The 25,872-nt window shown below is 44.1% G+C and overlaps 1 long non-coding RNA gene across 1 annotated transcript; it reads right to left on the bottom strand.

The window, feature by feature from the left end:
• Positions 1 to 199: 199 nt before the first annotated feature.
• Positions 200 to 25,872, bottom strand: LOC131816501 (uncharacterized). The gene is made up of 3 exons (XR_009348083.1): positions 25,548 to 25,872; positions 23,250 to 23,396; positions 200 to 315 (listed from the first exon to the last, which is right to left on the bottom strand). It is a non-coding gene; the product is annotated as an uncharacterized LOC131816501 (long non-coding RNA).

The raw sequence follows: 25,872 nt of genomic DNA, 5'->3' as shown, positions 1-25,872 counted from the left end.
CACAACTCCATGCTAAGATCACAGCAGCATGATCTGGGGAAAGGTCTGCAAGAAGGTATAGGCACAAATTAAAGAAAATGTTCTTTCTATGAGACACAAGGCTATCTCTGAGGTGGGATATGGTGGAGTCTCGATGAATTTTCCTGAAATTCACCCCAGAAGAGAAGTGTAAGAGAAAAGGCACCTGAAAGCCAGGAGACCAGGAGCCAGGAAAGCCAGGAGACCACACATGGGCACCAGGCATGGTGACTTCTATCGAATGCCTTCTCCTCTCAGCTGGGCTGTGATCAAGTGACCTCTGAAGTTCTCTTCACTCTAAAATGATAATGAAAAAGTAACATTCTGAGATAGTGTGATGATGTTTCAAATTTCAGCCAAAGTCTGAAAAAATCAGCCTCTTAGCTAATGCCACCTACATTTGTTGAGTCCCAACTGTATGCCAAGGACTGTGCTGGGACTCGGGAGAAAAAGATGTAAAAGACATAATTCTAATGGAATAGGTTATGGCCTGACATATGCAAACACTATAATATAGTCTTTTTTTTTTTTTTTTTAAGATTTTATTTATTTATTTCTTTGTTTGACAGACCGAGATCACAAGTAGGCAGAGAGGCAGGCAGAGAGAGACACACACACACACAAACACACACGCACGCACACTCCCTGCTGAGCAGAGAGCCCGATTTGGGGCTCCATCCCAGGACCCTGAGATCATGACCTGAGCTGAAGGCAGAGGCTTTAACCCACTGAGCCACCCAGGTGCCCCTATAATATAGTCTTAATAGAACAAAAATGTGTACACGAAGGTGACACAGGTACTTGTATGAGAAGAGGGATTCTAGAGAAGGTGTCTGAGTTGGGCACAGAGCTAAAGGTCTTTCATGAATTTCCCAAATCCCGCAATTCTATTATACTGTTTTTCACAGAAGAAAGGACTCTTCCACCATCCTTCAGAGAGGAAGAGACTATTTCCCTGCCTTCATTCCTCTACCTACCTGTAAACCCATTAAGTAGGATAGCTGAGAGCATCCTCTTGGACTGGTCAGAAATAGATTACAGATCCCAGGTGCGCCCAAGGGTAACAGTCCATTAGCATTTCCCATGAAACCTCTATCTGTTCAAGTGATCTTGTTTCCCAGAGCGATCGCGGTCCTTACCACTGGAGAGGACCTAACACTGTGGCTTGAAATTAGATTTCTCATTGCAAATGAACACACTGGCATCCTGATTGATCAACCAGTCTCTTGGGAATTTGGTTCATACAATTCAGCTCTTCTGATCAACTCTGGACATGGGCCACATTGAGGACTGTCCCATGAGACCAGGATTTCAGGATGCACAATATTTACACAGGCAGAAGTCAGAGGGACAGGAACAGGAGAAAAGGGATTCCAGAAGCAAATGGCACAGGGGGAAGATACGGGGAAAGGAAACCGGCAGACACAATTTGTGAATATGTTTTCATTTCTCTTGGATAAGGAAATCGGAGCGGAATTGCTATAACGTGGGGGAGAGTTATGTTTGACTTTGTAAGGACCGCCAACCGGTTTTATTTTCTGTATTAGGTGAATTCTCCTGCATGGCCAGCAGCAGTCGAGAGTTCTGCTCTCTCTGGATTCTCACCAACATTTGGTGGTGTCGGTTTCTTAAAATTTGAGTCATGTTAAGTGTGTGGATAGCAATGTCTCATTGTACTTTTAAGTTAATTTTCCTGATGACAAACGATGTTAACCGCTTTTTCATGTGCTCCTTAGTCATTGTGTATGTCCCTTTGAAAAGTATCTGTTCAAGTTTCTGGCCCATTTTAAAATTGAGTGTCTAGGGGCGGCTGCGTGGCTCAGTGAGTTAAAGCCTCTGCCTTTGGCTCAGGTGATGATCCCAGGCTCCTGGGTTTGAGCCCCACATTGGGCTCTTTGCTCAGCAGGGAGCCTGGTCCCCCCCACCCTCTGCCTGCCTCTCTGTCTGCTTGTGCTCTCTGTCAAATAAACAAAATCTTTAAAAAAAAAATTGGGTTGTCTTGTTTTTATTGAATTTAGGAGTTCTTTACATATTTGGGATACAGGTTCCCTTACCAGATATATGTGTTGTGGATTTTTTTTTCCAGCCTGTGGCTTGTCCATTAATGTTTTAACATTGTCTTTCCATGAGCGGAAGTTTTTAAATTTGATGAAGTTCAATTTACAAACTTGTTTTTTATGGTTATTACTTTCAGTGAACTAAGACACCTTTGGCCACTTGAAGTCTTGGAAATATTTTCCTCTAAAACCGTTATAGTTTAAAGTTTTCCATTTAGGTCTATGATTTATCTCAAATTAATTTTGTATCTAGAATTGAGGTAGGGGTTGAAGTTTTTGTTTTTTTTTCTCGTTTGTCTCATGAGGACTCCCAATTGTTCTAGCAGCAACTGTTGAAAAGATGTTCATTTCCCCCTTAAATTATCTGGTGCAGGGTCCCTGGGTGGCTCAGTGGGTTAAGCCTCTGCCTTCACTCAGGTAATGATCTCAGGGTCCTGGGATCAAGCCCCACATCAGGCTCTCTGCTCAGCAGGGAGCCTTCTCTCTATGCCTGTCTCTCTGCCTATCTATGATCTCTGTCTGTCAAATAAATAAATAAAATATTTAAAATTATCTGGTGCATTTATATGACTGTATATTTGCGGGTTGTCCAAATCTTTTTTTTAAAAAAATATTTTATTTATTTATTTGTCAGAGAGAGAGAGAGAGAGAGATAGAGACAGACAGTACACAAGCAGGGGGAGCAGCAGGCAGAGGGAGAAGCAGGTTCTCTGGTGAGCAAGGAGCCTGATCCAGGATGCTGGGATCCTGACCTGAGCTGAAGGGAGATGCTTAACTGACTGAGCCACCCAGGCATTCCTGATCAAAACCTCTGCCCTCAAGGGACAAAATATTCAAGGATAGAATAATTTTATTTATAAGTTTCCTAGGCTCTGATTGTTATCAAGCAACAGAACAAAGTTCATCAAAGTTCATGGCTAAAATAAAGGGCTTGCTTTCAATGGCTCATTTGGTTTGTTACAAGACCGTCTACAAAGTTATCTATATTAACTTAAAAGCCTGGAGGCAGAAGCAATGGCCAACTTGCTTTTTATGTACACAAGCAAATATTTGTCTCTTGGAGGCTCCTGGTTACCACTATCAATATTTCAATGCTTTAAAGAGAAAAAGAAAAAAAAAAGGTCAAAATCAAATACTTTGTTGGAAAAAGCCAAACTAATAAAGACCATAAAAAGAACATTTGACAAGTCAGTGGAAAACTCTTCAAGGAGGGAAGGATAGTAGAGGCTCCCGAGGTGTGAAATGGTTCTAAAAATAGGAATGATCATAGAAGAAAGGTTTCTCAGAACCAACTTCTTAAAAGACGCCAGCACAGCCTGACCCTGCTCTGAAGCTCTGGAAATCGGCTTCTGCCCAGCCAGTGGTTTCCACCTGTCCAGTCATTTCAGGATTTTGAGTAGTGGGGTAGGGGAGGGAAGTCTTTCTCGCAGCCCAGTGGGCGTGGATGTGAGGCGGCCATTGTCGGCCCCAGCGCCACAGGTCGGCAGAAAGAGCTCATTTGAGGTGTAAGCAGTGTCTGTGTTTCAGATTCCCAATGGGTGTGAAACCTTGCTGAGCATACAATGCCTGCCACTGTACCCTACCAGGGGCTGGGAGCCTGGGGTGGAAAGAGCCCAACTTTGTGGTTATGAAGGGCTTTATACACCACTGAGCCAAACCTCTAGATGAACCTGTTTATCTTGTTGCCAGAAAGGGCACTTTGTCCAGGGAATTAATTCAGACGCGAAAGGCATCACATGGGAGTTCAGCAGGATACGCCTAACCTAGCTTGCCCTCCTCCTCCCTGAAACCTCTAACCCAGCTACAACACTGAAGAGGAAAATTATATCGCACTGCCTTAATTCCTGGAGACCCTCAAATCTATTTGCTTGAGACAGGAACATGCAAACCTGAAACAAACAAACAAAAAAACATGTGTTGGGAATGCTAAGCTCCCCTCCAAAGGGTGACTCGTGTCAAAGACCAAGGCTGGGCTTTCCTACCTCTTCTCAGAGTCCTGTGGTGCTCTAGTAAACTCCAGTGAGAAAGACTAAGACAGACATAAGGGGCAGCAACCCAAGGGTGTGTGTTTAAGAGTTAGAGGCTTTATGTAAAGGGGACAGGAAGGTAGTAGGAGGAAAAGAGCGTAGAAGAGAAAGAAAGAAAGGATATGTGTGGTAAAAGGTGAGGGAAAAGATCCGTGCAGGGCTTTGTAATGGAATTGTTTGGGGCCAGACATTGGTGTTTACTACTACGCCTACCAAAATAATAACCACAGCAGTATGATGAGGAGAAGGCACATTTATTCTGTGCCTAACTGGGTTCTGGCACAGCATTAAACACTTAAAAAAAAATTTTTTTTTTAGATATTTTATTTATTTATAAAGACTTTTTATTTATTTGAGAGAGAGAGATAGCACAAGTAGGGGGAGTGGCAGAGAGAGAGGGAGAGGGAGAAGCAGACTCTCCGCTGAGCAGGGAGCCTAATGCAGGACTCGATCCCAGGACCCTGGGATCATGACCTGAGCCGAAGGCAGATGCTTAACCGTCTGAGCCACCCAGGTGTCCCCTAAACAATTTTCATATATTATCTCATTTATAACTCTCAACCCTGATACAGGGTATGTGGGATTTTTATCCCCATTCTACAGATGAGGACAGTGAGAGTCACAGAAATTAGTGACATGCATGTTCCTATGGCTAGCTAATACATGGAGACGCTATGAGTTGAAAACAGCTTTGCTTAGCTCTGAAGCTTGTGCTCTTAACCTGGATGCCGTAAGTGAATAGCAAACATCCATCCAATAAACTCACAGGGCTTCCAATCGGTTCAAATTCTGCCCCTGCCCTGTAACCTTGGATAACCTCCCTGATCTCACCCTTCTTTATGTGAAATATAAACTAAGGCCCGTGTTTTCCCAGCTCCTGGAGTGGCCAGGGGGACTAACTGAGATCACACATCTGGAGATGCTTGGTAACTTGGGAAAAGTCAAGCAAATGTGATGACTTGCTAATTGGGGCATATTTGCATTTTCTGGAGACGCTCCCACCCGTGAGTCTGCATCTCTGTGTAGTCTGTGATCTTAGAGGCTACTTTCCCTCCAAACGTGTGTCCTTTTTTCTTCACTTCTTTCTCTCTCCCACCAGGGCAGACACCTTCTACTGCTCCCAGGACCCGAAAGAAACGGGAGTTTGAGGTTCAGTGGGAAAACAAAATATAGCAGATTCCAAATAGCCCCTCAGGCAGAGTAGGGAAGGGATGCCCATTTCCTTTATCTTCCTAAAGGATGAGAGGAATAGAAATTTGTGGATTAATTAACAAGGGAAAATTATGTCAAATCAAGGAAATATAGCTGAAGTTAGAAACAGCTGAGTAATAGAAGCATGCAGTCACCAGGACTCAGAATTTAGTATTGCTCAGGATCCAGGGTTGATCAAGTTTAGCAAAACTGACTTACATCAACCACACTCTAAAATACAATTTTCCAGGGTCACCTTTCAGGGACTGCCTTCAGCTCAGGTCATGATTCCAGGGTCCTGGGATCAAGTCCTGCATGGGGCTCCTTGTCCAGCAAGGAGCCTGCTTCTCTCTCTGTCTCTGCCTGCCTCTCTGCCTGCGTGTGCTCTCCCTATGACAAATAAATAAGTAAAAACTTCTTTAAAAATCTTAAAAAATATAAATAGTTTTCCAGCTATGGGTTAGGCTCTTTAGGAACAGTAGAAATATGAGACTAGATGCCTTGAGTTGATGGATTTCTTATCCATCTTATCTTATCTGGTGGACAGGAGGACTACAGAACTGCTAAGAGCACGTGTGCTCATGTGCCATGTACAAGCATCCTGCAGAGCTGGGGAGAACTGGAACAATGGCCTCTTACCATGTGGGTATAGAGGAGCAGCTGCCCTCCGTTCACTGTGCCTTCATCCCACGACAGAGACATTGTCACCATCCTAAATGAAGGTCTTACATTGGGCAAAGCTTCACAGGAGTCATCTCATAAGTGACTGGCCAACCAAATGCCTATAAATGGGTGTCTTTGTTGGGACATTGGTAACTGGTCTAATTACTAGAGGCCAAGGCAACTGGTTAAACTCAGACAAATGGCACAAACCGTATGCAACCAGATTAATTTGGTGTGGCTTTCCTTTAGAAAGAAGCTCTGGGCATGTTGGATATGTTTGAACTTCAAGTAGTACTTAAAAATGTGTGTCAGCTGGACGGTGAGCTCCCCGCCCGGTAGGGACACTCTTCATGGGAGCGTTTTGCTGAGCACAGAATCAGAGAGAGGCAAGTGAGTCAGACGGCCTTAATGACATCAGGCAGTGCCAGCCGGGTGCACAGGGCCTTGCTGTGACTTCTTTCCAATTGAGTAACCAAGTAGATGTGGACATTTCCACTGTGGACTCACAGCCAGGGTGAGAGGAGCAGGAGGAAGCATCCTGAAGATCTGTTCATTATGTCTGGTAGGCATCACATCTGCTGGGCTTTGCAAGGGGCTAGAGGTAGTATTCCTGGTGCTTTGGATTCTGCATTTACTAGGTCCCAGGCACACTATTCCTTATCTGTTACTGACTTTTTTCTTTCTTTTAGGGGTGGGGTGGGGGGCACACATGGAACATTAAGATTGAACTTTTAGCAGGTCTGCCTTCCGGAGACAGTACCCTAGTCTCTTCCCCTCAGTGCACAAATACTCGTGGAAGGCTTTCCTAGGCCAAGTGCTGTGCTAAGTTCTGAGGAGTAAAGCAAAGAAGAAGTATGAGTTCCTTGCAGTCCAGGGGGGAGACAGCCCTTTAACCGATGTCTATCTCTGTGCAATACGTATAATTGACAGATAAAAGGGGAGCATGAACATGGAAGTGATTAACTGTGTTAGAGGGGCTCAGGGAAGTCTTCAAAGAGGGTCCTCGGGCACCTGGGTGGCTCAGTGGGTTAAGCCGCTGCCTTCAGCTCAGGTCATGATCTCAGGATCCTGGGATCGAGTCCTGCATCGGGATCTCTGCTCAGCAGGGAGCCTGCTTCCCTCTCTCTCTCTCTGCCTGCCTATCTGTCTACTGTGAACTCTCTCCGTCAAATAAATAAATAAAATCTTTAAAAAAAAAAAAAAAAGAGGGTCCTCAAGGAAGGTCCTGAAGATAGAAGTAGCTCGGGGAGGAGGAGAATGCCAGGTACAGGGGCACAGGCACCACAAAGCCTGGTCAGAACTATAGGCTGTTCAGTTGCTGGAAGGCCAAGTTGACGAGAGGAAGAATGAACTTTCTTCTAGCACCTTCCGCAGAGCGCTGACTGGGCTGGGCCCCATGCTATCTGCTTTGCGTGCACCGTTGCCCTCTTGCTTCAGAGCAGCCCTGTGAGGCGGGCGTTAATACTTCTTAGTGAGGAACATCCTTGGTTGTGTCCTAAACCAAAGTTGCGCTGTCCCAGGCAAATGGGGCTGGGGGTTGGAAACATTTTCACTGACTCTTCACCGCACCGTCTCCTGCTTCTCTCTTTGTGCTGACTTCATTCTCTCCCCGCAGACCGGCCTCGTCTCTCTACTGGGGTGCGTGACTTCCAGCAGCGATCCCCAAGAGGAGGGACTCTTTGGTGGACAAAATCACAAATGAGCACTGCATTCTTCATTTTACAGATGAGGATATTGAAGCTTTGAGGGGTGGAGCAACACATTGAGGTCACACAGCTTACAAGTAGCAGAAACTGGAAACCAGTCTATGTCTCGGTGGTTCTCAAACAGAGAGCGTTTGGCCCCACCCCCTCCCGTGGGGTACATCGGGCAATGTCTGGAGATATTTCTGTTGGTCAGAAGTTCAGGGTCCCAAGGGTGGGGCTGCGTCTGGCATCAGGGGTGTCGAGGTCAGGGATGCTGCTAAAATTCTACAGTGTACGGGACAGCCCCCCAGAAAGGAATTAATCTGGCTCAAAAATGTCAATAGTGTTGAATTTCAGAGACCTTGGTCTACCTGAACACAGAGCACCGCTACCCTACGAATGGCTCCCCTCTCCCAAAGGGCCCTGGTTGTTCTCCTCCCCACACATGTATGGATCATCTGTTTGGGTACTACAACCTCGTCTTATGGTATGTTTTAGATTCTTCTGTTTCCGAGTCACAGAGTAGCTGCCTTGCTTCCAGGTGCTGGATTCCACTTCCACCAACCACCTATAAATGCTGGCAGGATACAGCACAATGCACGAATGGTACTCAGACCCTTTTACTTGTTTCATCCAAATTAAAGCTGATAGTCTAGTGAAATGCCGCCAGACTCTGAGGATAATGTCCTATGTCCACCCAGAGCAGTTTTTCCAGGAGGACAACTGGATTTGCAATGAGGTGAACCTATTCTTTCATCTCTCCTCTCCGTTGTTTTTGGTCAAGGATAGGAGGGCAATCTGGGGCCATGGAAAGGTTCTTCTGGAGACAGAGCTGGTGAATTGGCCTGTGTTCTGTGCTCTTTTTAGGTGATGGTCAGCCGACCATGACCACGGGAGGAGACAAAAGGGAGGCTCAGGACAATATTATAGTTAGGTCCTAGAAACCAAACACAGGACACACCATGCAGGACCACGCAGGACCACGCAGGGAAGCACCACTGCTGGGCAACAGCAGAGCAGTAAGGGGAGAACCAAGGCCAAGGCCTTGTTGGAGTTTACATAGGAAAGCAAGGCAGGGCAGGGTGATGAGTTTAGGATTAGTTTGAATAGTTCTGGTGGTCCCTAGTTGCCCAGCACCCGCCTCTGGGATGATTAAAGAACTTCAGGTTTGGGGCACCTGGGTGGCTCAGTTGATGAAGGGTCTGCCTTTGGCTCAGGTCATGGTCCCAGGGTCCTGAGATTGAGTCCCATATAGGACTCCTTGCTCAACAGGGAGTCTGCTTCTCCCTTTGACTCTGCAGCTCCCTCTGCTCAAACTACTTCTCTCTCTCTTTCTTTCTCTCAAATTAAAGTCTTTAAAAACAAACAAACAAACAAACAAAAAACAAAAACAAGAGCAAACCAAAACAAAAAAAAAAACCCAAGAAGGTCAGGTTTCCAGGCTGGGTAGAGGAGGAAGGGCTCTGGACTGGCTCGTTTGCATGAGTCCTTTGCTGCCTTTAAGAAGTGGTAAGCCCCTCAGGGGATAGAAGGCCTCTCACACTATCCGAGCCAGGAAAATGTTAAGATGTCAAGACATCATAATAGAGAGAAAATAAAAATAAAAACAATATGGGGCGCCTGGGTGGCTCAGTGGGTTAAGCCTCTGCCTTCAGCTCAGGTCATGATCTCAGGGTCCTGGGATCGAGCCCCACATCGGGCTCTCTGCTCAGCAGGGAGCCTGCTTCCCTCTTTCTCTCTGCCTGCCTCTCTGTCTACTTGTGATCTCTCTCTATCAAATAAATAAATAAAAATCTTTAAAAAATAAATAAATAAAAACAATATGGACTGACTAGTACAATTTGCTGACTCAACCAAGTAAGTAAGCTTAGATGCCACAGCCGTGCAGTAAGTCCCAAATATCTAAGACTCTAATTCTCTTTGTAATGTAACCCTAATTTTAATCCCTCTTTCCTCCAACCTTCAAATAAACCCAACTCATCTTCTTTTTGTATTACACCCTTCCCGTAATGGTACCAATTTACCCAATCACTAAGTTAAAAGCTGCAGAATTGACCCTCCTCCTTATCCTTCAGTTTGGCTTTTGAGAACAAAATGCAGTTCTCAAAGTTGAAGCCAGAGCCTAATTATTTCTTAGAAATACCCTCTCCCATCAAGAAATGGGTAGAAGACATGAACAGATATTTCTGCAAAGAAGACATCCAAATGGCCAAAAGACACATGAAAAAGTGCTCAACATTACTCGGCATCAGGGAAATACAGATAAAAACCACAGTGAGATACCACCTCATACCAGTCAGAATAGCTAAAATGAACAAGTCAGGAAATGACAGATGTTGGCGAGGATGTGGAGAAAGGGGAACCCTCCTACACTGTTGGTGGGAATGCAAGCTGGTGCAGCCACTCTGGAGAACAGTATGGAGGTTCATCAAAAAAGTTGAAAATAGAGCTCCCCTATGACCCAGCAATTGCACTACTGGGTATTTACCCTAAGGATACAAATGTAGTGATCTGAAGGGACATGTGCACCCGAATGTTTATAGCAGCAATGTCCACAATAGCCAAACTATGGAAAGAACCTAGATGTCCATCATCAGATGAATGGATAAAGAAGATGTGGTATATATATATATATACAATGGAATACTATGCAGCCATCAAAATAAATGAAATTGTGCCGTTTGCAATGACATAGATGGAACTAGAGGGTATCATGCTGAGCAAAATAAGCCAATCAGAGAAAAACAATTATCATATGATCTCCCTGATATGAGGAATTTGCGAGGTAGGGTGGGGATGGGGGGGTAGGGAAGGTTAAAAATGACACAAGATAGGACTGGGAGGGAGACAAACCAAAGAGACTCTTAATCTCACAAAACAAACAGGGTTGCTGGGGGATGGGGGGTAGGGAGAGGGTGGCTGGGTTATGGACATTGGGGAGGGTATGTGCTATGGTGAGTGCTGTGAAGTGTAAGCCTGATGATTCACAGACCTGTACCCCTGGGGCCAATAATACATTATGTGTTAATAAAAATAATTAAAAAAAAGAAATTCCTTCTCCCTTGGGGCATCTGGGTGGCTCAGTTGGTGAAATGTCTAGCTCTTGGTTTTGGCTCATCAGGTCATGCTGCTCAGGATCTTAAGATCAAGCCCCAAGTCAGGCTGTTTGCTAGGCACAGAGCCTGCTTATGATTCTCTGTCTCTCTCCCCCTCTCCCTCTGCCCCTCCTCTATGCCTCCCCGATGCTTGCTCTCTGTCTCTCAAAAAAAGAAAGAAAGAAAGAGAAAAAATAAACACCCCCTCCCTTCCATCCTCAATGCCATGCCTTTATGAAGACCTTTTCAGCTCTCCCTTAGAATACCCCAATGGCCCACTTACTACCCCCCAGCATTTTCCCTGTTCATCCCCCCCCCAAATAATCATCTGCTGAAATCGTGTCTCAAAAGTACTGATTTTATTTTTTCTTGCTTATTAGACATTAGCGTCTCCATGCTACATGTAGAATGAATCCCAATCTTCTTATGGTGCAGTAGACCCATTCCAGTTGAGCATCAGTCTCCAGACTCATGTCAGGCTCCTACCCACACCCTGCCCTACACCTATATGGTGGCCCCACTAGGAGGAAGGCACACACAGTATATAGGTGGGCAGCTCTGGAATAAGACCACGACTAGAGTTCAAATTCTGGCTCCCCCATCTGTTAGCTGGGTAACTTTGGGCAAGTCACTAGGCTTCCTGGTGCTTCAGTTTCCCCAAGAGTAAGAAGAGAATCGTGACTGTACCAACCTTACAGGTGGGGATTAAGTGCGTTAATACACACCAAGACCTTAGACTCGTGCCTGGCACAAAGTACAAACTCAGTAAATCAGAATAGTCGTGTTTCACACTTCATACTCGCTTCCTTTCTTCATGTGATGAGCACCTCCTCCAACTTCTAGGCTCTGCTTAGCTGTCACTCCTTGCTGAAACCTTCCCAAAGACCCCAGAAAAAGTGAGTCCTTTCTTGGATTCCTGAAACCCTTGCTTACATGTTCATCACTCCCGCTGCCCCTCTAGGGTATGGCTCTTTCCTTTTGACATTTGTCACTGTAACACCGTATCTACTACCTAGAAGACACTCAATAACTAGATGCAGAAATACGCAGATTTCATGGGGACAAGACTAAAACTTAGAGTCAGTGGCCTGAGTCACCTAAAAGTGCTCATTAGTTTTCCCAAGCATTGTTTCCTCTAACTCTCACATTTCAAGGATTCTTACATGCCTACTTCAGAAGGAGTGAGAAATATCATTTACAGAGTTCAGTAGCTTGGTCTTTCCTCCTTTGCCTGTCAGCTTTATCCCCAAATGAATGTTAGTCGTGTTTGTTATCAATGCTCCCAGATTCTCCATTACCTTTCCAGCTTGGGTTTCTGTTTACCTACCCGGACTAAACCCTGACCATTCAGCTCTCCTTCCTCATTTGTTTCTGCACACAGTGATTCAGAAGGTTTCCCATCCAGTGAAACCTGCCACCATGTTTTTAGGCTTGCGCCTCTAGTTGCTATGCAGTCAGTGCTTAAGTAATTATAAGTCTCCAATAACCAGTAATCTGAGTATTTCATACAATTGTCTAATAATCCTGTGTTCTTTGCTAACAAAATGGCAGGTAGCCTATGGGATTTCCTTTTTTTTTTAATTGAAAAAAAATCTTGAAATAGTGGGCTCTTTGGGCTATTTTTGCTTGGATGACAGAAGCCACACTCAGTTGTTCTTATCAGTAGCTGTCAAACTTTATAGATAAGAGTTAGAGGAGTTCATCAGAATGCAGATTCCCAGGCCTGCTGCTAAGGATTCTTTCAGTAGACTGGGTTAGTGCCTGAGAATCTGCATTTTTGATAAGGTATCCTGTTTCCAAGGGCTCCCCTATCAAATTACAGTCAACTTGGTGTCTGAAAACAACAGAAATTTTCTCTCACAATTCTGAAGGCCAAAGATCAAGGTGTTGGGCTGAGCCATGGTCCCTTCAAAGGCACTTGTGGAGACATCTTCCTTGCCTCTTGTGGCTTCTGCAGGCTCAGGTGTTCCTTGGCATTTGTCTAAAGTTCCTTAATTCCATCTGCAAAGATCTTGTTTCCAAATAAGGCCCTCTTTCACCGGTTTAGGATATGGGGAACATATCTTTTTGAGAGTATGAAATTCAACTCACTACAGAAAATTATTCAGATGTGTGGAGTTCTAGAATCCTACTGCCAACAATGCTACCCTAGATCAGTTTTAGAGTTTATCTTGACATTAATTCTCACAATATCTCAACAGTTCTACAATAGGATACTATGAGTTGAAAACAATAAGCAAAAAAAGAATGAAGCCTCTCCTCCCTGGCAGAGCACATCTTCCCTTGAGCATTAATATGGCAGTGAGAGGGAGGGGAGGAAAAGCAGGAAGATATCCCATATTGTGTATGCTTCCTCTCCCTCTCAAAGCAAAGTTCTAGGATCAGACATTGCCTCTTCGTCAAATGTGCTGAATCTGCTGCCTGAAACACAAATATTAAATATATAAACGAATGAACAAACACATAAAAGAATGGATATATTTCCTCTTCTTTCAACTCATTTGGGATTTTGTATACCGAACCTTGAAAAAAAATAATCAACCTTTCCTCTCTATAATCCTTATCCTGGTGTTCTCCTCTCTATAGCTTATCAGTATAATTTTACCTTTGAGATAAGAATCCTTCTCTTTCTCTTCCTGTGTGTTAGTCACCTTCCCCATCCTGTTTCAAACCAAAGAAGTCTTGAAAACAAAGGACCTACAACAACACCTGCTTTTTCTACTGAAGTATGGGTGTCTTCATTTCACGGTTGCAATCTGCCTTGTCTACAAGAGTCTCGTCTCCTTTATCATACGTTCACTTCTTGGACACCTAATCCTGAAACTATCAGTTACAAATCCCCTAGCTGGTGCCCCCTCTTTAGAAAAGATGCATTTCACCTATTATACGGCCCTCAATCCCTTCTCTTCTGTGCAGTTTCCGGGTCCTAGAACTTTTCCAGAAGCTATGACCTTTTTTGACATTGGGATCAGGGCCAATCACTGGTTTCCATCTCAGAGCTCTGTCTCCCTCTCCTAACTCCATTCTCAGATCCTATCCCAATAGCAAAGTCTGGCCAGAAGTACCTCCTTACTGGTGTCCGCCTCTCCTATGCTTGGACCCCTGCTGTTCATTCTCCCTTTAATGCATCCAGTGATTTGAATGAATCTCTCAAATACAATGTGGCTGAAGCCAAAGAGATCAGATCAGCCTCCCCAAGAGCACGTCTTCTGTACAAAGTTTCTATGGGTTTATTTTAATTTATTTATTTTTAAAGATTTGACAGAGAGAGAGATCGCAAATGGGCAGAGAGGCAGGCAGGGAGAGAGGGGGAAGCAGGCTCCCTGGTGAGCATAGAACCCAGTGCAGGGCTCCATCCCAGGGCCACTGAGATCATGGTCTGAGCTGAAGGCAGAGGCTTAACCCACTGAGCCACCCAGGTGCCCCTCTATGGGTTTAGAAGCCAGGTTAGTGGTGGCTATCCTTGGAGGTGTATGTGAGGGACTGACAAATGTTTAACAATTGGCTGTCCCAAAAAACAAAGTTGTGTTTTGTAGTATGGTCTGGTTTCTCTGATGTAAATACCCTTATTCTAGCCATTCTGAGGCTACTAATGTGATGTCAGTTAATACGAAGTTGGGATGGACTGTGCTGTAGTACAGTATCTGTTTGACAAATTCTTTTTTTATCTTTTAAAGATTTATTTATTTATTTGACAGACAGAGATTACAAGTAGGCAAACAGGCAGGTAGAGAGAAAGGGAGGAAGGGCAGCAGGCTCCCTGCTGAGCAGAGAGCCTGATGCCGGTCTTGATCCCAGGACTCTGGGATCATGACCTGAGCCGAAGGCAGAGGCTTTAACCCACTGAGCCACCCAGGCACCCAAAGTCTTTCTCTCTCTCTCTCTCTTTTAAAAGATTTTATTTATTTATTTGACATGGAGAGATACAGTGAGAGAGAGAACACAAGCAGGGGGAGTGGAAGAGGGAGAAAGAAGGCTTCCTGCTGAGCAGAGAGCCTGATGTGGGGCTCGATTTCAGGACCCTGGGATCATGACCCGAGCTGAAGGCAGACGCTTAACGACTGAGCCACTGAGGTGCCCCGTTTTCCAGATAATCTTAAAACTGTGCAACTGATTGTGTATGGCCGGCTTCCACCCACTACCTCCCCCCGCCACCTAAAGTGTAAGCTTGGTGAGGCCAGACATCCTATGTATCTTGTTCATCTCTGTGACCCAGGTGCCTAAATCATGCTCAATAAATGTTAGTGAATGAAGCAGCTAACCCTCGGGTTCCTTGGGGGAATGCAGGGAGGCCATGGCCCCTGGGATGTATATGGACTTAAGTAATGGGAGCAGAGAAATTGGTCTAATGTGATTGTGAAGCATCTGGCGTCATTCCTCAGTGGCTGCAGGTTCCACATTCTTCTGTTTTCACGCAGAGATGTAGTTCAAAGTGGCAAAGATCATGAGAATTCCCTTCTCTTGACTCCTAATCTGGAGCTCACCTGTCTTTCTCACTTGTTGGAAGCTCAGGTAGGAGGAACAAGAGTTTTAAACCACAGATATGGAAGAAAATCTGGCTTTATTTATGACTGCCTTGTTCAGCATTCTTTGACAAACAGCCAACCCCCCAAGCCTCAGTATTCTCATCAATGAAATGGGGATCATCATGACGGTTTCTAGGGCTCTTGTGAGGAATGAAAGAAAGCACCCATCTCATTGTTAGTATTTGGTAGAAACCCCACTGGTGGCCTTTTTCATCCTGGAGTGGCAGCACCTGATGGGGGTTAAGCACACATTCCCAACCATGGCTCTGACTGTTGCCCAGTACAATTAATGCCCCGGCAGTGGGTTGCTATTCATAGGCCTTAACAGTCTACGACAAGAGTGGTGCTAACACATCGAACTTCTGCTGATGAATATCTAAGGAATCCATTCCTGAGCTGCATTGGGAAAACCCAGGCACATGTCTGACGACAAGCTATCCCGAACAGTGAAAAGGCAAGAAATCAATAATGCCTGACTTTCCCAAAGAAAGAGAAACCTTTTAATGTCAAGAATATAACAGCTCCTGACATACATGTTTATTGATACTATCCTCTTAAGAACCACCTTTCTAATTACAGGTGTTTAATTTCCCATTAAAATTCAGTCACACTGACCTTAGGGCCTCTAGGCATGAAAAGGAGGTGCTGAGTGAAGGGGATGGGGAAAGGCACTGATATATTTCTAGTATACACCTTGATCTAAACACTGCTAGGTGTTAGTCTCCCTAGGAGATAGGCATTGTCTTCTTCAGATTAAGAAGTTCACATTTAAGGGGTGCCTGGCTGGCTCAGTGGGTTAAGCCTCTGCCTTCAGCTCAGGTCATGATCTCGAGGTCCTGGGATCGAGCCCCACATCAGGCTCTCTGCTTAGCGGGGAGCCTGCTTCCTCCTCTCTCTCTGCCTGCTTTTGATCTCTCTCTCTCTGTGTCAAATAAATAAAATCTTAAAAAAAAAAAGTTAACATTTAAGTGTGAAAGGAAATATATTGGTTAGGCAGGATCTAAGATGCTGCGGCAAAGAGACCCCAAAAGCGGAGAGGTTTCAACAGGTTACAGTCTATTTCTCTCTCATAGAACTGTCCAAATGCAGATAGCCTGGGATTAGTAGACGGTTCTGCCATCCTCAAGAGGATACAGCAGAGGCAGCAGGAATCATGATTCAGAAATGGGAGCCTCTTTTCTTTTAACGGAATGGTCCAGCAGTACCACACATCATTTCTGCTGACAGCTCTAAACAGCCATGATTTAGATAATATAGAAGTTCCTCTCTCCCGCATCAGCCCAAATGTAAGCAGTCCAGAAGGAAAGAACCACTCTTCTCTTTTCAAGGGCGCAAGCTAGAAACTGTTCAGGTCACTTCCACTTGTGTCCTGTTGGCCGGGATTTGATCACCTCGTCAAATGGACTGCCAGGGAAGCTGGGAAATCTGCCTGGCTAAAACCGGGCAATTTTATTAGGAGAGAAAGAGGAAATACATGATTTCTGGTAGAAAGTAACCCTCTTTGTCATAGGAGGCCAGCGTTGAGATTTGTGCAAGCCAATGACAGTGTGTGACTAAGTTTTCACAAATTATTCTGGACGCTGAAGGATGGCAACTCAGAGGACACAAGTAGAAGGAGGGAGACCAATGGTGAGATGAAGGTAGCCCGGCCCAGGGTGGTAGCCGCTGAGGTGATGAGATGAAGGTAGCCCGGCCCAGGGTGGTAGCCGCTGAGGTGATGAGAAGTGTTCTGACTCAAGATACATTTTGAAATCACTCTCAGATACCCCTACAGGATTTCCTAAGGGGTTACATGTGTGATGTGGCAAAAAAGGACTTGAGGCTCTTTGGATGTATGGTTTCTTGGAGACCTGCAGGGTTCAGTTCCAACACTGCCGATGCCGTTGATCTGCTGCTTTGTGGTGGCCACGCTGTTACATCACCCCGGTTTTTCTTCCTAAAACACATCTCCATCTGAAGTGATGCTAATTATTTTCTGCCTCCTCCCACTAGAAAGCATGCTCCGTGGAGCAGAAGCTTTGTCCATCTTCTTCACCCTGTTGTTGGCTTCTGGAACAACGCCTGGCTGGCACATAATAATACAAAGAGTGGTGGCCTGGGGCATCTGAGTGCTCAGTTGGTTGAACTCTTGATTTCAGCTCTGGATCTCAGGGTTGTGGGATCAAGCCTGCTTTGGGCACCGTGCTCAGCACAGAGTCTGCTTGAGATCCTTCTTCCCCTCTCCCTCTGCTCCTCCCACTGCTCTCTCTCTCTAAATTCATAAAAACTTAAAAAAAAAAGTGGTGACCAACATTTATTTAATGTTTGTTGAATGGATGAATAAGCTACGATAGTTGGGGCTTTTAAAGACAACAAAATAAAAAGAAAAATTAAATAATATAACAAGAAAATGACATAATGGAAGCCAGAAATTTATACACTGAATAATCTACAATGTTCTTTTAAAATGATTAAATACTGACCAGTGTTGTCACATAATCTTTAAGGAATTCCTGTTCCAAAGTTTACAGTCTGCAAGCCCCCTAGCAGAAGAGTCGGATTACTTTAAAAGAAGAAATAATCAGGCTGATCTCAACACTTCTCTTCACAGACCAATAGATAAAAAAAAACAAAAAACAATCTCCAGAGACCTAAGGGGGGAAAGGTGTGATTCAAAAATTCTAAAAATAATCAAGATGTCATTTAAATATGAAGAACTCTGAGAATATATCAGCCATATGTCTCTTCTGGAATGAAAAGATATATCAGGGCCACTGAGCATGCTTAGAATAAATTATTTATTATAGGGGGGATGTTGAAACATATAAGGATTACTGGTAAGCACCGAAGTACATTCAACATAATGTGAATTTTTAAATAATTATGGTGATAAGACATGTTATAATTGCATATAGAAGCTACACAATATAAAATAGTAACAGAATATCGATGTGGCAGCTTTAACAGATACAAATTAATAGTGGTTTAAATAAAATAGTTGCTTATTCCACTGCTCCCAACCCCACCTGAAACAGTCTAATTGCAAATAGTCCAAGGTTGATTTGGGACTCTGTAGTATCAGGAACCAGATCCTCTCTCTTGTTACTCCCCATTCTCTAGATGGTGGCCCTCTTTGGCTTGGTTGAGTTTGGCTCACCATCATGTCCACTCAGTCTATATTCTAGTAGCAAGAAAGGTTAAAAGAGGAACGATGAGCAGGGGGGTATACTCATCTCTTCTACGAGCATCCAGTTAGTTGGCCACCTGCCAGCAAGGGAGGCTGCGGAAATAGTCTCTAGCTGGGGGTTACATGTAGCCCTAAAGCTTCTATGATTATAGAAGTAGAGAAAGATGTTTGTGGGGAAGAAAGAAACTGAGGATGAAATGAAATGATATGTCAGGACCCATGTTTAAAACCTAGCCCTGCAGTACACTAGCTGTCCAGTAATTGTTAGGCATTCTTTTTTTTTTTTTAAGATTTTATTTATTTATTTGACAGAGAGAGATCACAGTAGACAGAGAGGCAGGCAGAGAGAGAGAGAGGGAAGCAGGCTCCCTGCTGAGCAGAGAGCCCGATGCGGGACTCGATCCCAGGACCCTGAGATCATGACCTGAGCCGAAGGCAGCGGCTTAACCCACTGAGCCACCCAGGCGCCCATGTTAGGCATTCTTTTACAATGAAAATAATCTTACTTTTTTTTTTTTTAAATAAAAATGACACATGTTGGTTAGAAAGTCTTCAAACAATATAAAAGAACACAGAAAAGAGTAAAGTTCACTCTGACCCCTCCCTTCAGAGATAACCACTGCTAACACTGCACCTGCATCTGATGATTAATCAAGTGTTTCTTTGAATCCATCCTAATATATAATTACTTTTTTTTAAGTTTCTATTTTGTTTATTTCTGCTCTCATTTTTATTATTTCCTTCCTTCTACTGGGTTGGGGTTTTGTTTGTTCTTCTTTTTCTAGTTCCTTTGGGTGTAAGGTCAGGGATATGTAGTTATTTTTATAAATGTTCGCTGGAGCAGAGGTTGGTGGAGTAACTGGGCAATCGGCATTATGGAGGGTACTTGATTTAATGAGCCCTGGGTGGTCTATGCAACTAATGAACCACTGAACTCTACTCCTGAAACTAATAATACACTCTATGTTAATTAATTGAATTTAAATAAAAAATGTAAATGTATCAACACTTTAAAAAAGAGTATGCATGTATTTTCTACTTACAGGGTAAATCATTGATATTTATATATGTTATTTCAACCATATTATGTTCTACATTTTTCTATTATGTTATTCGGTACAAAAAAGATTTATGATAGTTATACTTCAAGGTAGTTAGACTTTGCCTTGATTTTGAATGTCTGACATTAACATCACAACCCTTCCTTCCTTTCTGCTTCCACTTGCATAGACATTTAAGGTTGATACAAGACTCTGCCCCAAGCAAGTTCAGGATTTTAAGAGGTTAATTTTTTTTTAATTTTTAATTTTTTAAAAGATATTATTTATTTATTTGAGAAAGAGAGTGAGAGCATGAGCACAAGTAGGGGGAGACAGAGGGAGAAGCAGACTCCCTGCCAAGCAGGGAACCCCACACAGGGCTCAATCCCAGAACCCAGGATCATGACTGAGTTGAAGGCAGATGCTTAACTGACTGAACCACTGAACCACTAGGTACCATATGTATGTGTATGTATATATATATGCATGTATGTGTATATATATATATATATATATTTTTTTTTAAGGCTCAATTTTCTTTTGCCTTCCCTCACAACAACTAACAGACAGTTTACAGCCACCTGCTCTGTAGTTTACTCATTTTAGAATTCTGTAAGAATTGAGGTCTTTTAAGTCCTACTACCCTGTTGGAATCCAGGTCCCCCATACCGAAAAAGATGGTGCCAATTTGTAGCAGCAGGTCAACTCCAGGGAGTATGAGTTTTCACTGTTTTTCAAGGAAAGCTATTAAGTCACAGCTCATGGGCAGTTCAAAGGAAGTTTAATGGCTTCTTTCTTTTTTCCCTTTGAGATGATCACATTTGCTTTAGTATTTGAACACATTTTGTGCTTCACCTCTAGAGAAGTGGCCACTTCCAAGTCAGCATATTGTTATTTACCAATGGGCAAATTAAGAGCTTTCTAAATTTAGTGTAACTCCTTTTGAGTTCTCTCATTAAGAGGAAACAATGAAGAAAAACCAAATTCTTGCTTCTTGTACCTATTTTTGTTCCCAAGGAGAGAATAACGATGATGCCAGGAACCACTCGAGGATGCCTGTTATAGCCTATTATATTACATGTACCATCTCTACTCCAAACCTCAGAGCCACAAGCCCCATGAGTGGGACTCCTACCCTCTCCAGGTCAGAGTCCTGAAGCTCAGAAGGGGTAACAGCAGTTACACAGGGCGACCGGTTGTGGCAAGAGTTGCTGGGAGTTGACCCAGTTCTGCTGGACTCCACAGTATCTGCTTGTTCCACTCCTCCAAGAGCTGGACTTCTGGAGGAAGCAGGAAATTCTTTGTTTTTCTATGTTTTGAGTAATGTTTCCTCTTTTACTCTCCTTGGATGTTCTTTCCTGGTGTCCAGTGAGCCTGAATGCCGTATGCAGCTACAGAGATGCAAACAGGAAGGAGTGGAAGCCTAGAACCTGTTTAATTTACAGTTCAGCCAACACATGTAGCTTCCTTGAATAAACCCTCCAGGAGTGTTAATGGAATCAAACCCCCTGTTATGTTAGTGCTCTAATTCCAGAATGTACCTCAGTGATTTAACAAAGAACACAGATACCAAATACTGCTCTCAATCTATTGCCAATGCCATACAAAGCTTTACTGTTGTTTAGAGGAATCAGCTCGGTAGCAAAACATTCTACCTAGTTTCAGGAATAACTGCAATCAGAATGGCAAAATAGGTAAAATTTTATGAATTACTTAGACTTTTTTTTTCCCCCACAACCAACTAAAACTTCTAATATGTAATTTTGGAAAAAACCAAAAAACAAAAAAAGAGGTGCCCCTCTGCAAATGTATTGCAGATACATTTTTATTATGGGAGCCGTATAAGGTGTTTTGGTATCATTGGCTAAAAGGACCTGGGAATGGGAAGGAAGTTAAATGTTTGGTCCAAACCTGCAGCTTAGAGCTACTGGTATAAGACATTATACCTGCAGGACTTTCAGCACATTCAGGTCCTTCTCCAGACTCACTGATTCAAATTTCTGAGAAGTGGAGTCAAAGGCATGTGTATTTCAAAAAAGGTGATTTTGATGTGTATCACAGGTTCAGAACCTCCGGGCTGGAGCAGTGCCTTCCCTGGGCCAGCACTCCCAGTAGCAATGATGCAATAATGGTGACTTCCACCACTAAAAATTCTTCCCTTCCCCTTCCCCGCCCTTCCCCCCACTCTGTGTAAAATCAATCAGTCAAAGAATTGTACAACGAAAGAAACATGGGAAGATAGACAAAGATGGCAGATACGAATCAACCCATTCTCAGAGAGCTGAGGCTTCGTTGTCTGCTGTGGATACCTGATACCCATAACCATGTGTAAAAGAGTTTTTGAATACAATAAATTCACTTTTTACTAGCAAAGCCCAATGAAGAAACCAAAGCACTTTTTTTTTCATCCAGTCATATGATGAGTAGACAGAAATGACTTAGAAATCATGGAATCCAACAGCTTCATTTGACATGTGAAGAAACAGCCCTGAGTGGGGAAGTGACTTATTTCATGCCACACAGCACAAACCACGCATCTCAGGGACCTATCCAGGAATGCAAACCAAGCTGTCCATTCTTTTTTGGAAACTTGCCCGACTGACATTAGAAAGAACACAAACAGCTGCTCAACCATGTCTAGAAGGGAGAGATTCTACTCTTCGATACAGCACCAGCAGTCTAACCAAGAAGTGTTAAGGGAGAAAAGAAAAGTCAGCCTGAAACACGTTCCTTAGGAAAGCAACCCATCTCCCCCAAAGAGTAAAACAACGAAAGCCACCTCTACATTCGCTTTCCTGTCATCAGTGTGAATTGTTCTCTGAGGACAGATCTTAAAGGGCAGACCTAGCCACAACTTCATTGCGTGCTGTTTTCTGGATCTATACTTGCTCTTCCAAACTCAGTCTCTCTCTTTTCCCCAGCACCTCCCCCTCCCCCAACACACACACACACACACACACACACACACACACACACCCCTTAAAGATGGGAACTAGAAAAAGGGAGAGGATCTTATTTTAAGGAATCCATATTATATCATTAATGTCTATGGACTCATTGTGCCCCGCACCTCATTCATATCATGATGTCCTAGCTCCTAGGACCTCAGAATGTGACTCTATTTGAAAAGAGGGTCTTTATGGGTGCCTGGGTGGCTCAGTGGGTTAAAGCCTCTGCCTTCGGCTCTGGTCACAGTCTCAGGGTCCCGGGATCGAGTCCTGCATGGGGACCCCTCTCTCTCTGTCTGCCTCTTTGCCTACTTGTGATCTCTCTCTCTGTCAAATAAACAAATAAAATCTTTAAAAAAAAAAAAGAAAAGAGGGTCTTTAAAGAGGTCACTTAGTTAAAATAAGGTTGTTAGGGTGAGTCCTAATCCAGTATGAATGCTGTCCCTATAAGAAAAGGAAATTAGGACACAGATGCATATAAAGGGAAGCCCATGTGAAAACGGCAGAAGATGACAAGCCAAGGAGAAAGGTCTCAGAGGAAACCAACCTTGCCAACACCTTGATCTCAGACTTCTAGCCTCCCAAACTGGGAGCAAACAAATTTGTTTTGTTTCAGATACCCAGTGGTATTTTGTTATGGCAGCCCTAGGAAATGAATTCACTGAATTACTGTACTCATCTGCCATGGAGATAAGTTTTAATCTCATTCTTTAACAAGTTCATGCTCAGAATGGAATGCCAGTGTCATCATTTTGACCCCTGAATTACAATGAGGACCTAGGCTTGGATCAGTTAGGGTGCTTCTGCAGGGGAAAAAAAAGGGAAAAACCCACCTCCAGTAACTGAAGTAACAGATGGGATGTATTTGTCTCAAATAACTGAAATGTCCAGAGATAGCTTAGACTCCACGAACAGCAGGGTCAGGGTGTGGTCTCTTCTGCCTCTCCTTGTTTATCAGGCCTGCGGTTAAGTGGACTTCCCTGAAGGTGGAAGATGACATCAGTAAGTACACACACTTCTTCACGGCCCTCCAAGAAGAAAGAATGGCATCCCATAAGCCCTGAAACAAGTCCAGGCCTTCTCTGAGGAACCAGTCATTGTTACACGAGTGTCAACAACTAATGTTCATTGAGCACTAAATACGTGCCAGATACTCTTCTAACTGAATTGGCTTCTGCTGAATTAACGCCAGTAATCCTCATAAAAAGAGCAATGGTGCGACCCCACTTGGTTAATTCAATCGAGGTTGACTCCTGGAGCTGAGGAGAGGTAAGCCCCCTGCCCCTAAAGTATGCAGTCATTTCACAACATGCAGAATGGATATTAAGGAAACCCCACAGCATGAACGAAGCCATGTCTCTGGAAAATTGTAACTGCACCATGCTTCAGTTATCCATCATGACTCAGATTAATACAGGCAAAAAGCAAGATCCTCTCTTTCATTGTCCATATGACCCAAATTACCCTTTTCCTCTATGTTCCTCTGAATGTCAGAGGACTGTTTTCTCCTTGTAGGCACAGATGCCAATGGAGACCAAGTGCAGAAGCATGTAGGATTCTGGAGATTTGTTCCCAGACATGTCACCAGCCTTCCTCCTGCAAGTTATAGTGGCCTCTTGGGTCAAATCTGGGCCTCTTTGAATCTGCTGCTCTTGTGACATTTGTGTGGAAGCCTCTTGGCTTGTTCTGACTTGTGTGGAGCTACCTTCTCTGTTACTCCTTTTTTAAAAATTTATTTTGCTTCCTCCTCTGTTACTCTTGATTTACAGTAAGAGAGGAGCAATCAGGGACACCTGGGTGGCTCAGTTGGTTAAGCCACTGCCCTTCAGCTTGGGTCATGATCCTGGAGTCCTGGAATCAAGTCCCATATCGGGCTTTTCCTGCTTTGCGGGGAGCCTGCTTCTCCCTCTCCCACTGCCTCTCCCCCTGCTCATGCTCTCTCTCCCTCTCTGTCAAATAAATAAATAAAATCTTAAATTAAAAAAAAAAAGGAGCAATCAGAGACAGGCATTTGGTGCTGCTGCAGTTTGTCTCACTCCTTTCCTCCTTCCAAACCCAACCTTGCACCTGCTGTATGGTTCACTGTAAAGGATTAAACGCACTGGTCTGATAGTCTCCATTTTTCAAACTTGAATTCAATTTGAATTTTATCCTGGGTCACAAATCCATGCATTATGATTTATGGCATTCTACTAAATCAGGTGTTAATCTCATCAGGCTTCACTGATTAGAAATAAATAATGGGCGGCTTTCTGCCCAAATGCTAAACAGTTCACTGCTACCTTGGCACAACTTAGTGAATTTTTTGGGGAACATAATTTGATGATGCTTTATCAAAAGTCACCAAATATTTGTATCTTTTATATAGTCATCCCACTCCTGGAGGACTTACTTAAAAGTGCACGGGTAAAGGCATTATGTGCAACTATGTTCATTAAAGACTGGCTTAGAATAACGTAAATGGAAACAGTACACCTTCTAACCATAGGCATGGCTAAGACAATTATAGTAAAAGGCTCCTTGAGGGAAATATTATGTAACTATTAGTAGTTTCTTTTGTTTGGAACCCTTTTCCACCCCCTCTTCCTTACTTTTCTGCCAGCTAACTCCCACTTAGCCTTCAAGACTCAGGGTACCCACCCCATATTGGGGCCCCTCCTCCTCTGTGCTTATGTAACACCTGGGCACACCTCTGTGAGGGCATTTCTAGCCCATCCCATTGATTTTGCTTGTCCGTCTCCTCAATTGATTGAAACTCTTTGAGGCAGAGTCTGTCCTGGGCGCAACAAGTTAAAAACCAGAAGGGGCGGGGGCAAGAAATAATATTATTCCTAACACTGAAAACTCGGGCTTCAGCTGATTTCGGTCAGCCTTCCTACCGACCCCAGCCCTGCCCCTAAACACCCAGCCCCATCAGCGCCACATTCACCTCCTCAGTCTCTTGAGGAAGATGAGAAATCCGCTTAAAATCCTTCTACACGGAGTGTCTTGTGGGGGAGGGAGTGGGGTGGGGGCAATGGGTAGGACTTTGGAAATGGGGCCTGTGCCATATTCCTTCAAAACTCCAGGAACCGCTAACATTCTTTCACATTTCGTTCCACAAAGTTCGTTTCCACGAATGTCTGAGTTACCTTTCATACAAATGGGGGCTGCAAAGGGTCGGGTGACTCGGTTTGCACTGACACGCGAAGCGCGTTTCCTCCTCGCAGGCAGCATTGCTTCAAAGAGCAGGAAAGGGGGCTCAGCCCAGTCCCCGTGTCAGGGATTTGGGGTCGCTTCTCCTCTCCCCTTCTTTTTCCTGCCCGGCTCCCTGGAGGCTCCGCGCCGCGCTCCCTTTTGCCCGCCCGACTTCTGAGCGGAGCGCTCCGGAGGGAGGAGAACCGGCGAATCCTCGCGGGCTCCCGGCGCTCGCGGACCGGGGCCCGCCCCCACCCGCGCCCGGCCCCGTCACGTTGG

Source organism: Mustela lutreola, chromosome 15 (genome assembly GCF_030435805.1).
Source record: "Mustela lutreola isolate mMusLut2 chromosome 15, mMusLut2.pri, whole genome shotgun sequence".
NCBI classification, from domain to species: Eukaryota; Metazoa; Chordata; class Mammalia; order Carnivora; family Mustelidae; genus Mustela; species Mustela lutreola.
Note: the sequence above shows the minus strand (reverse complement) of the source record. Positions and strands in the feature narration are given on the sequence as shown.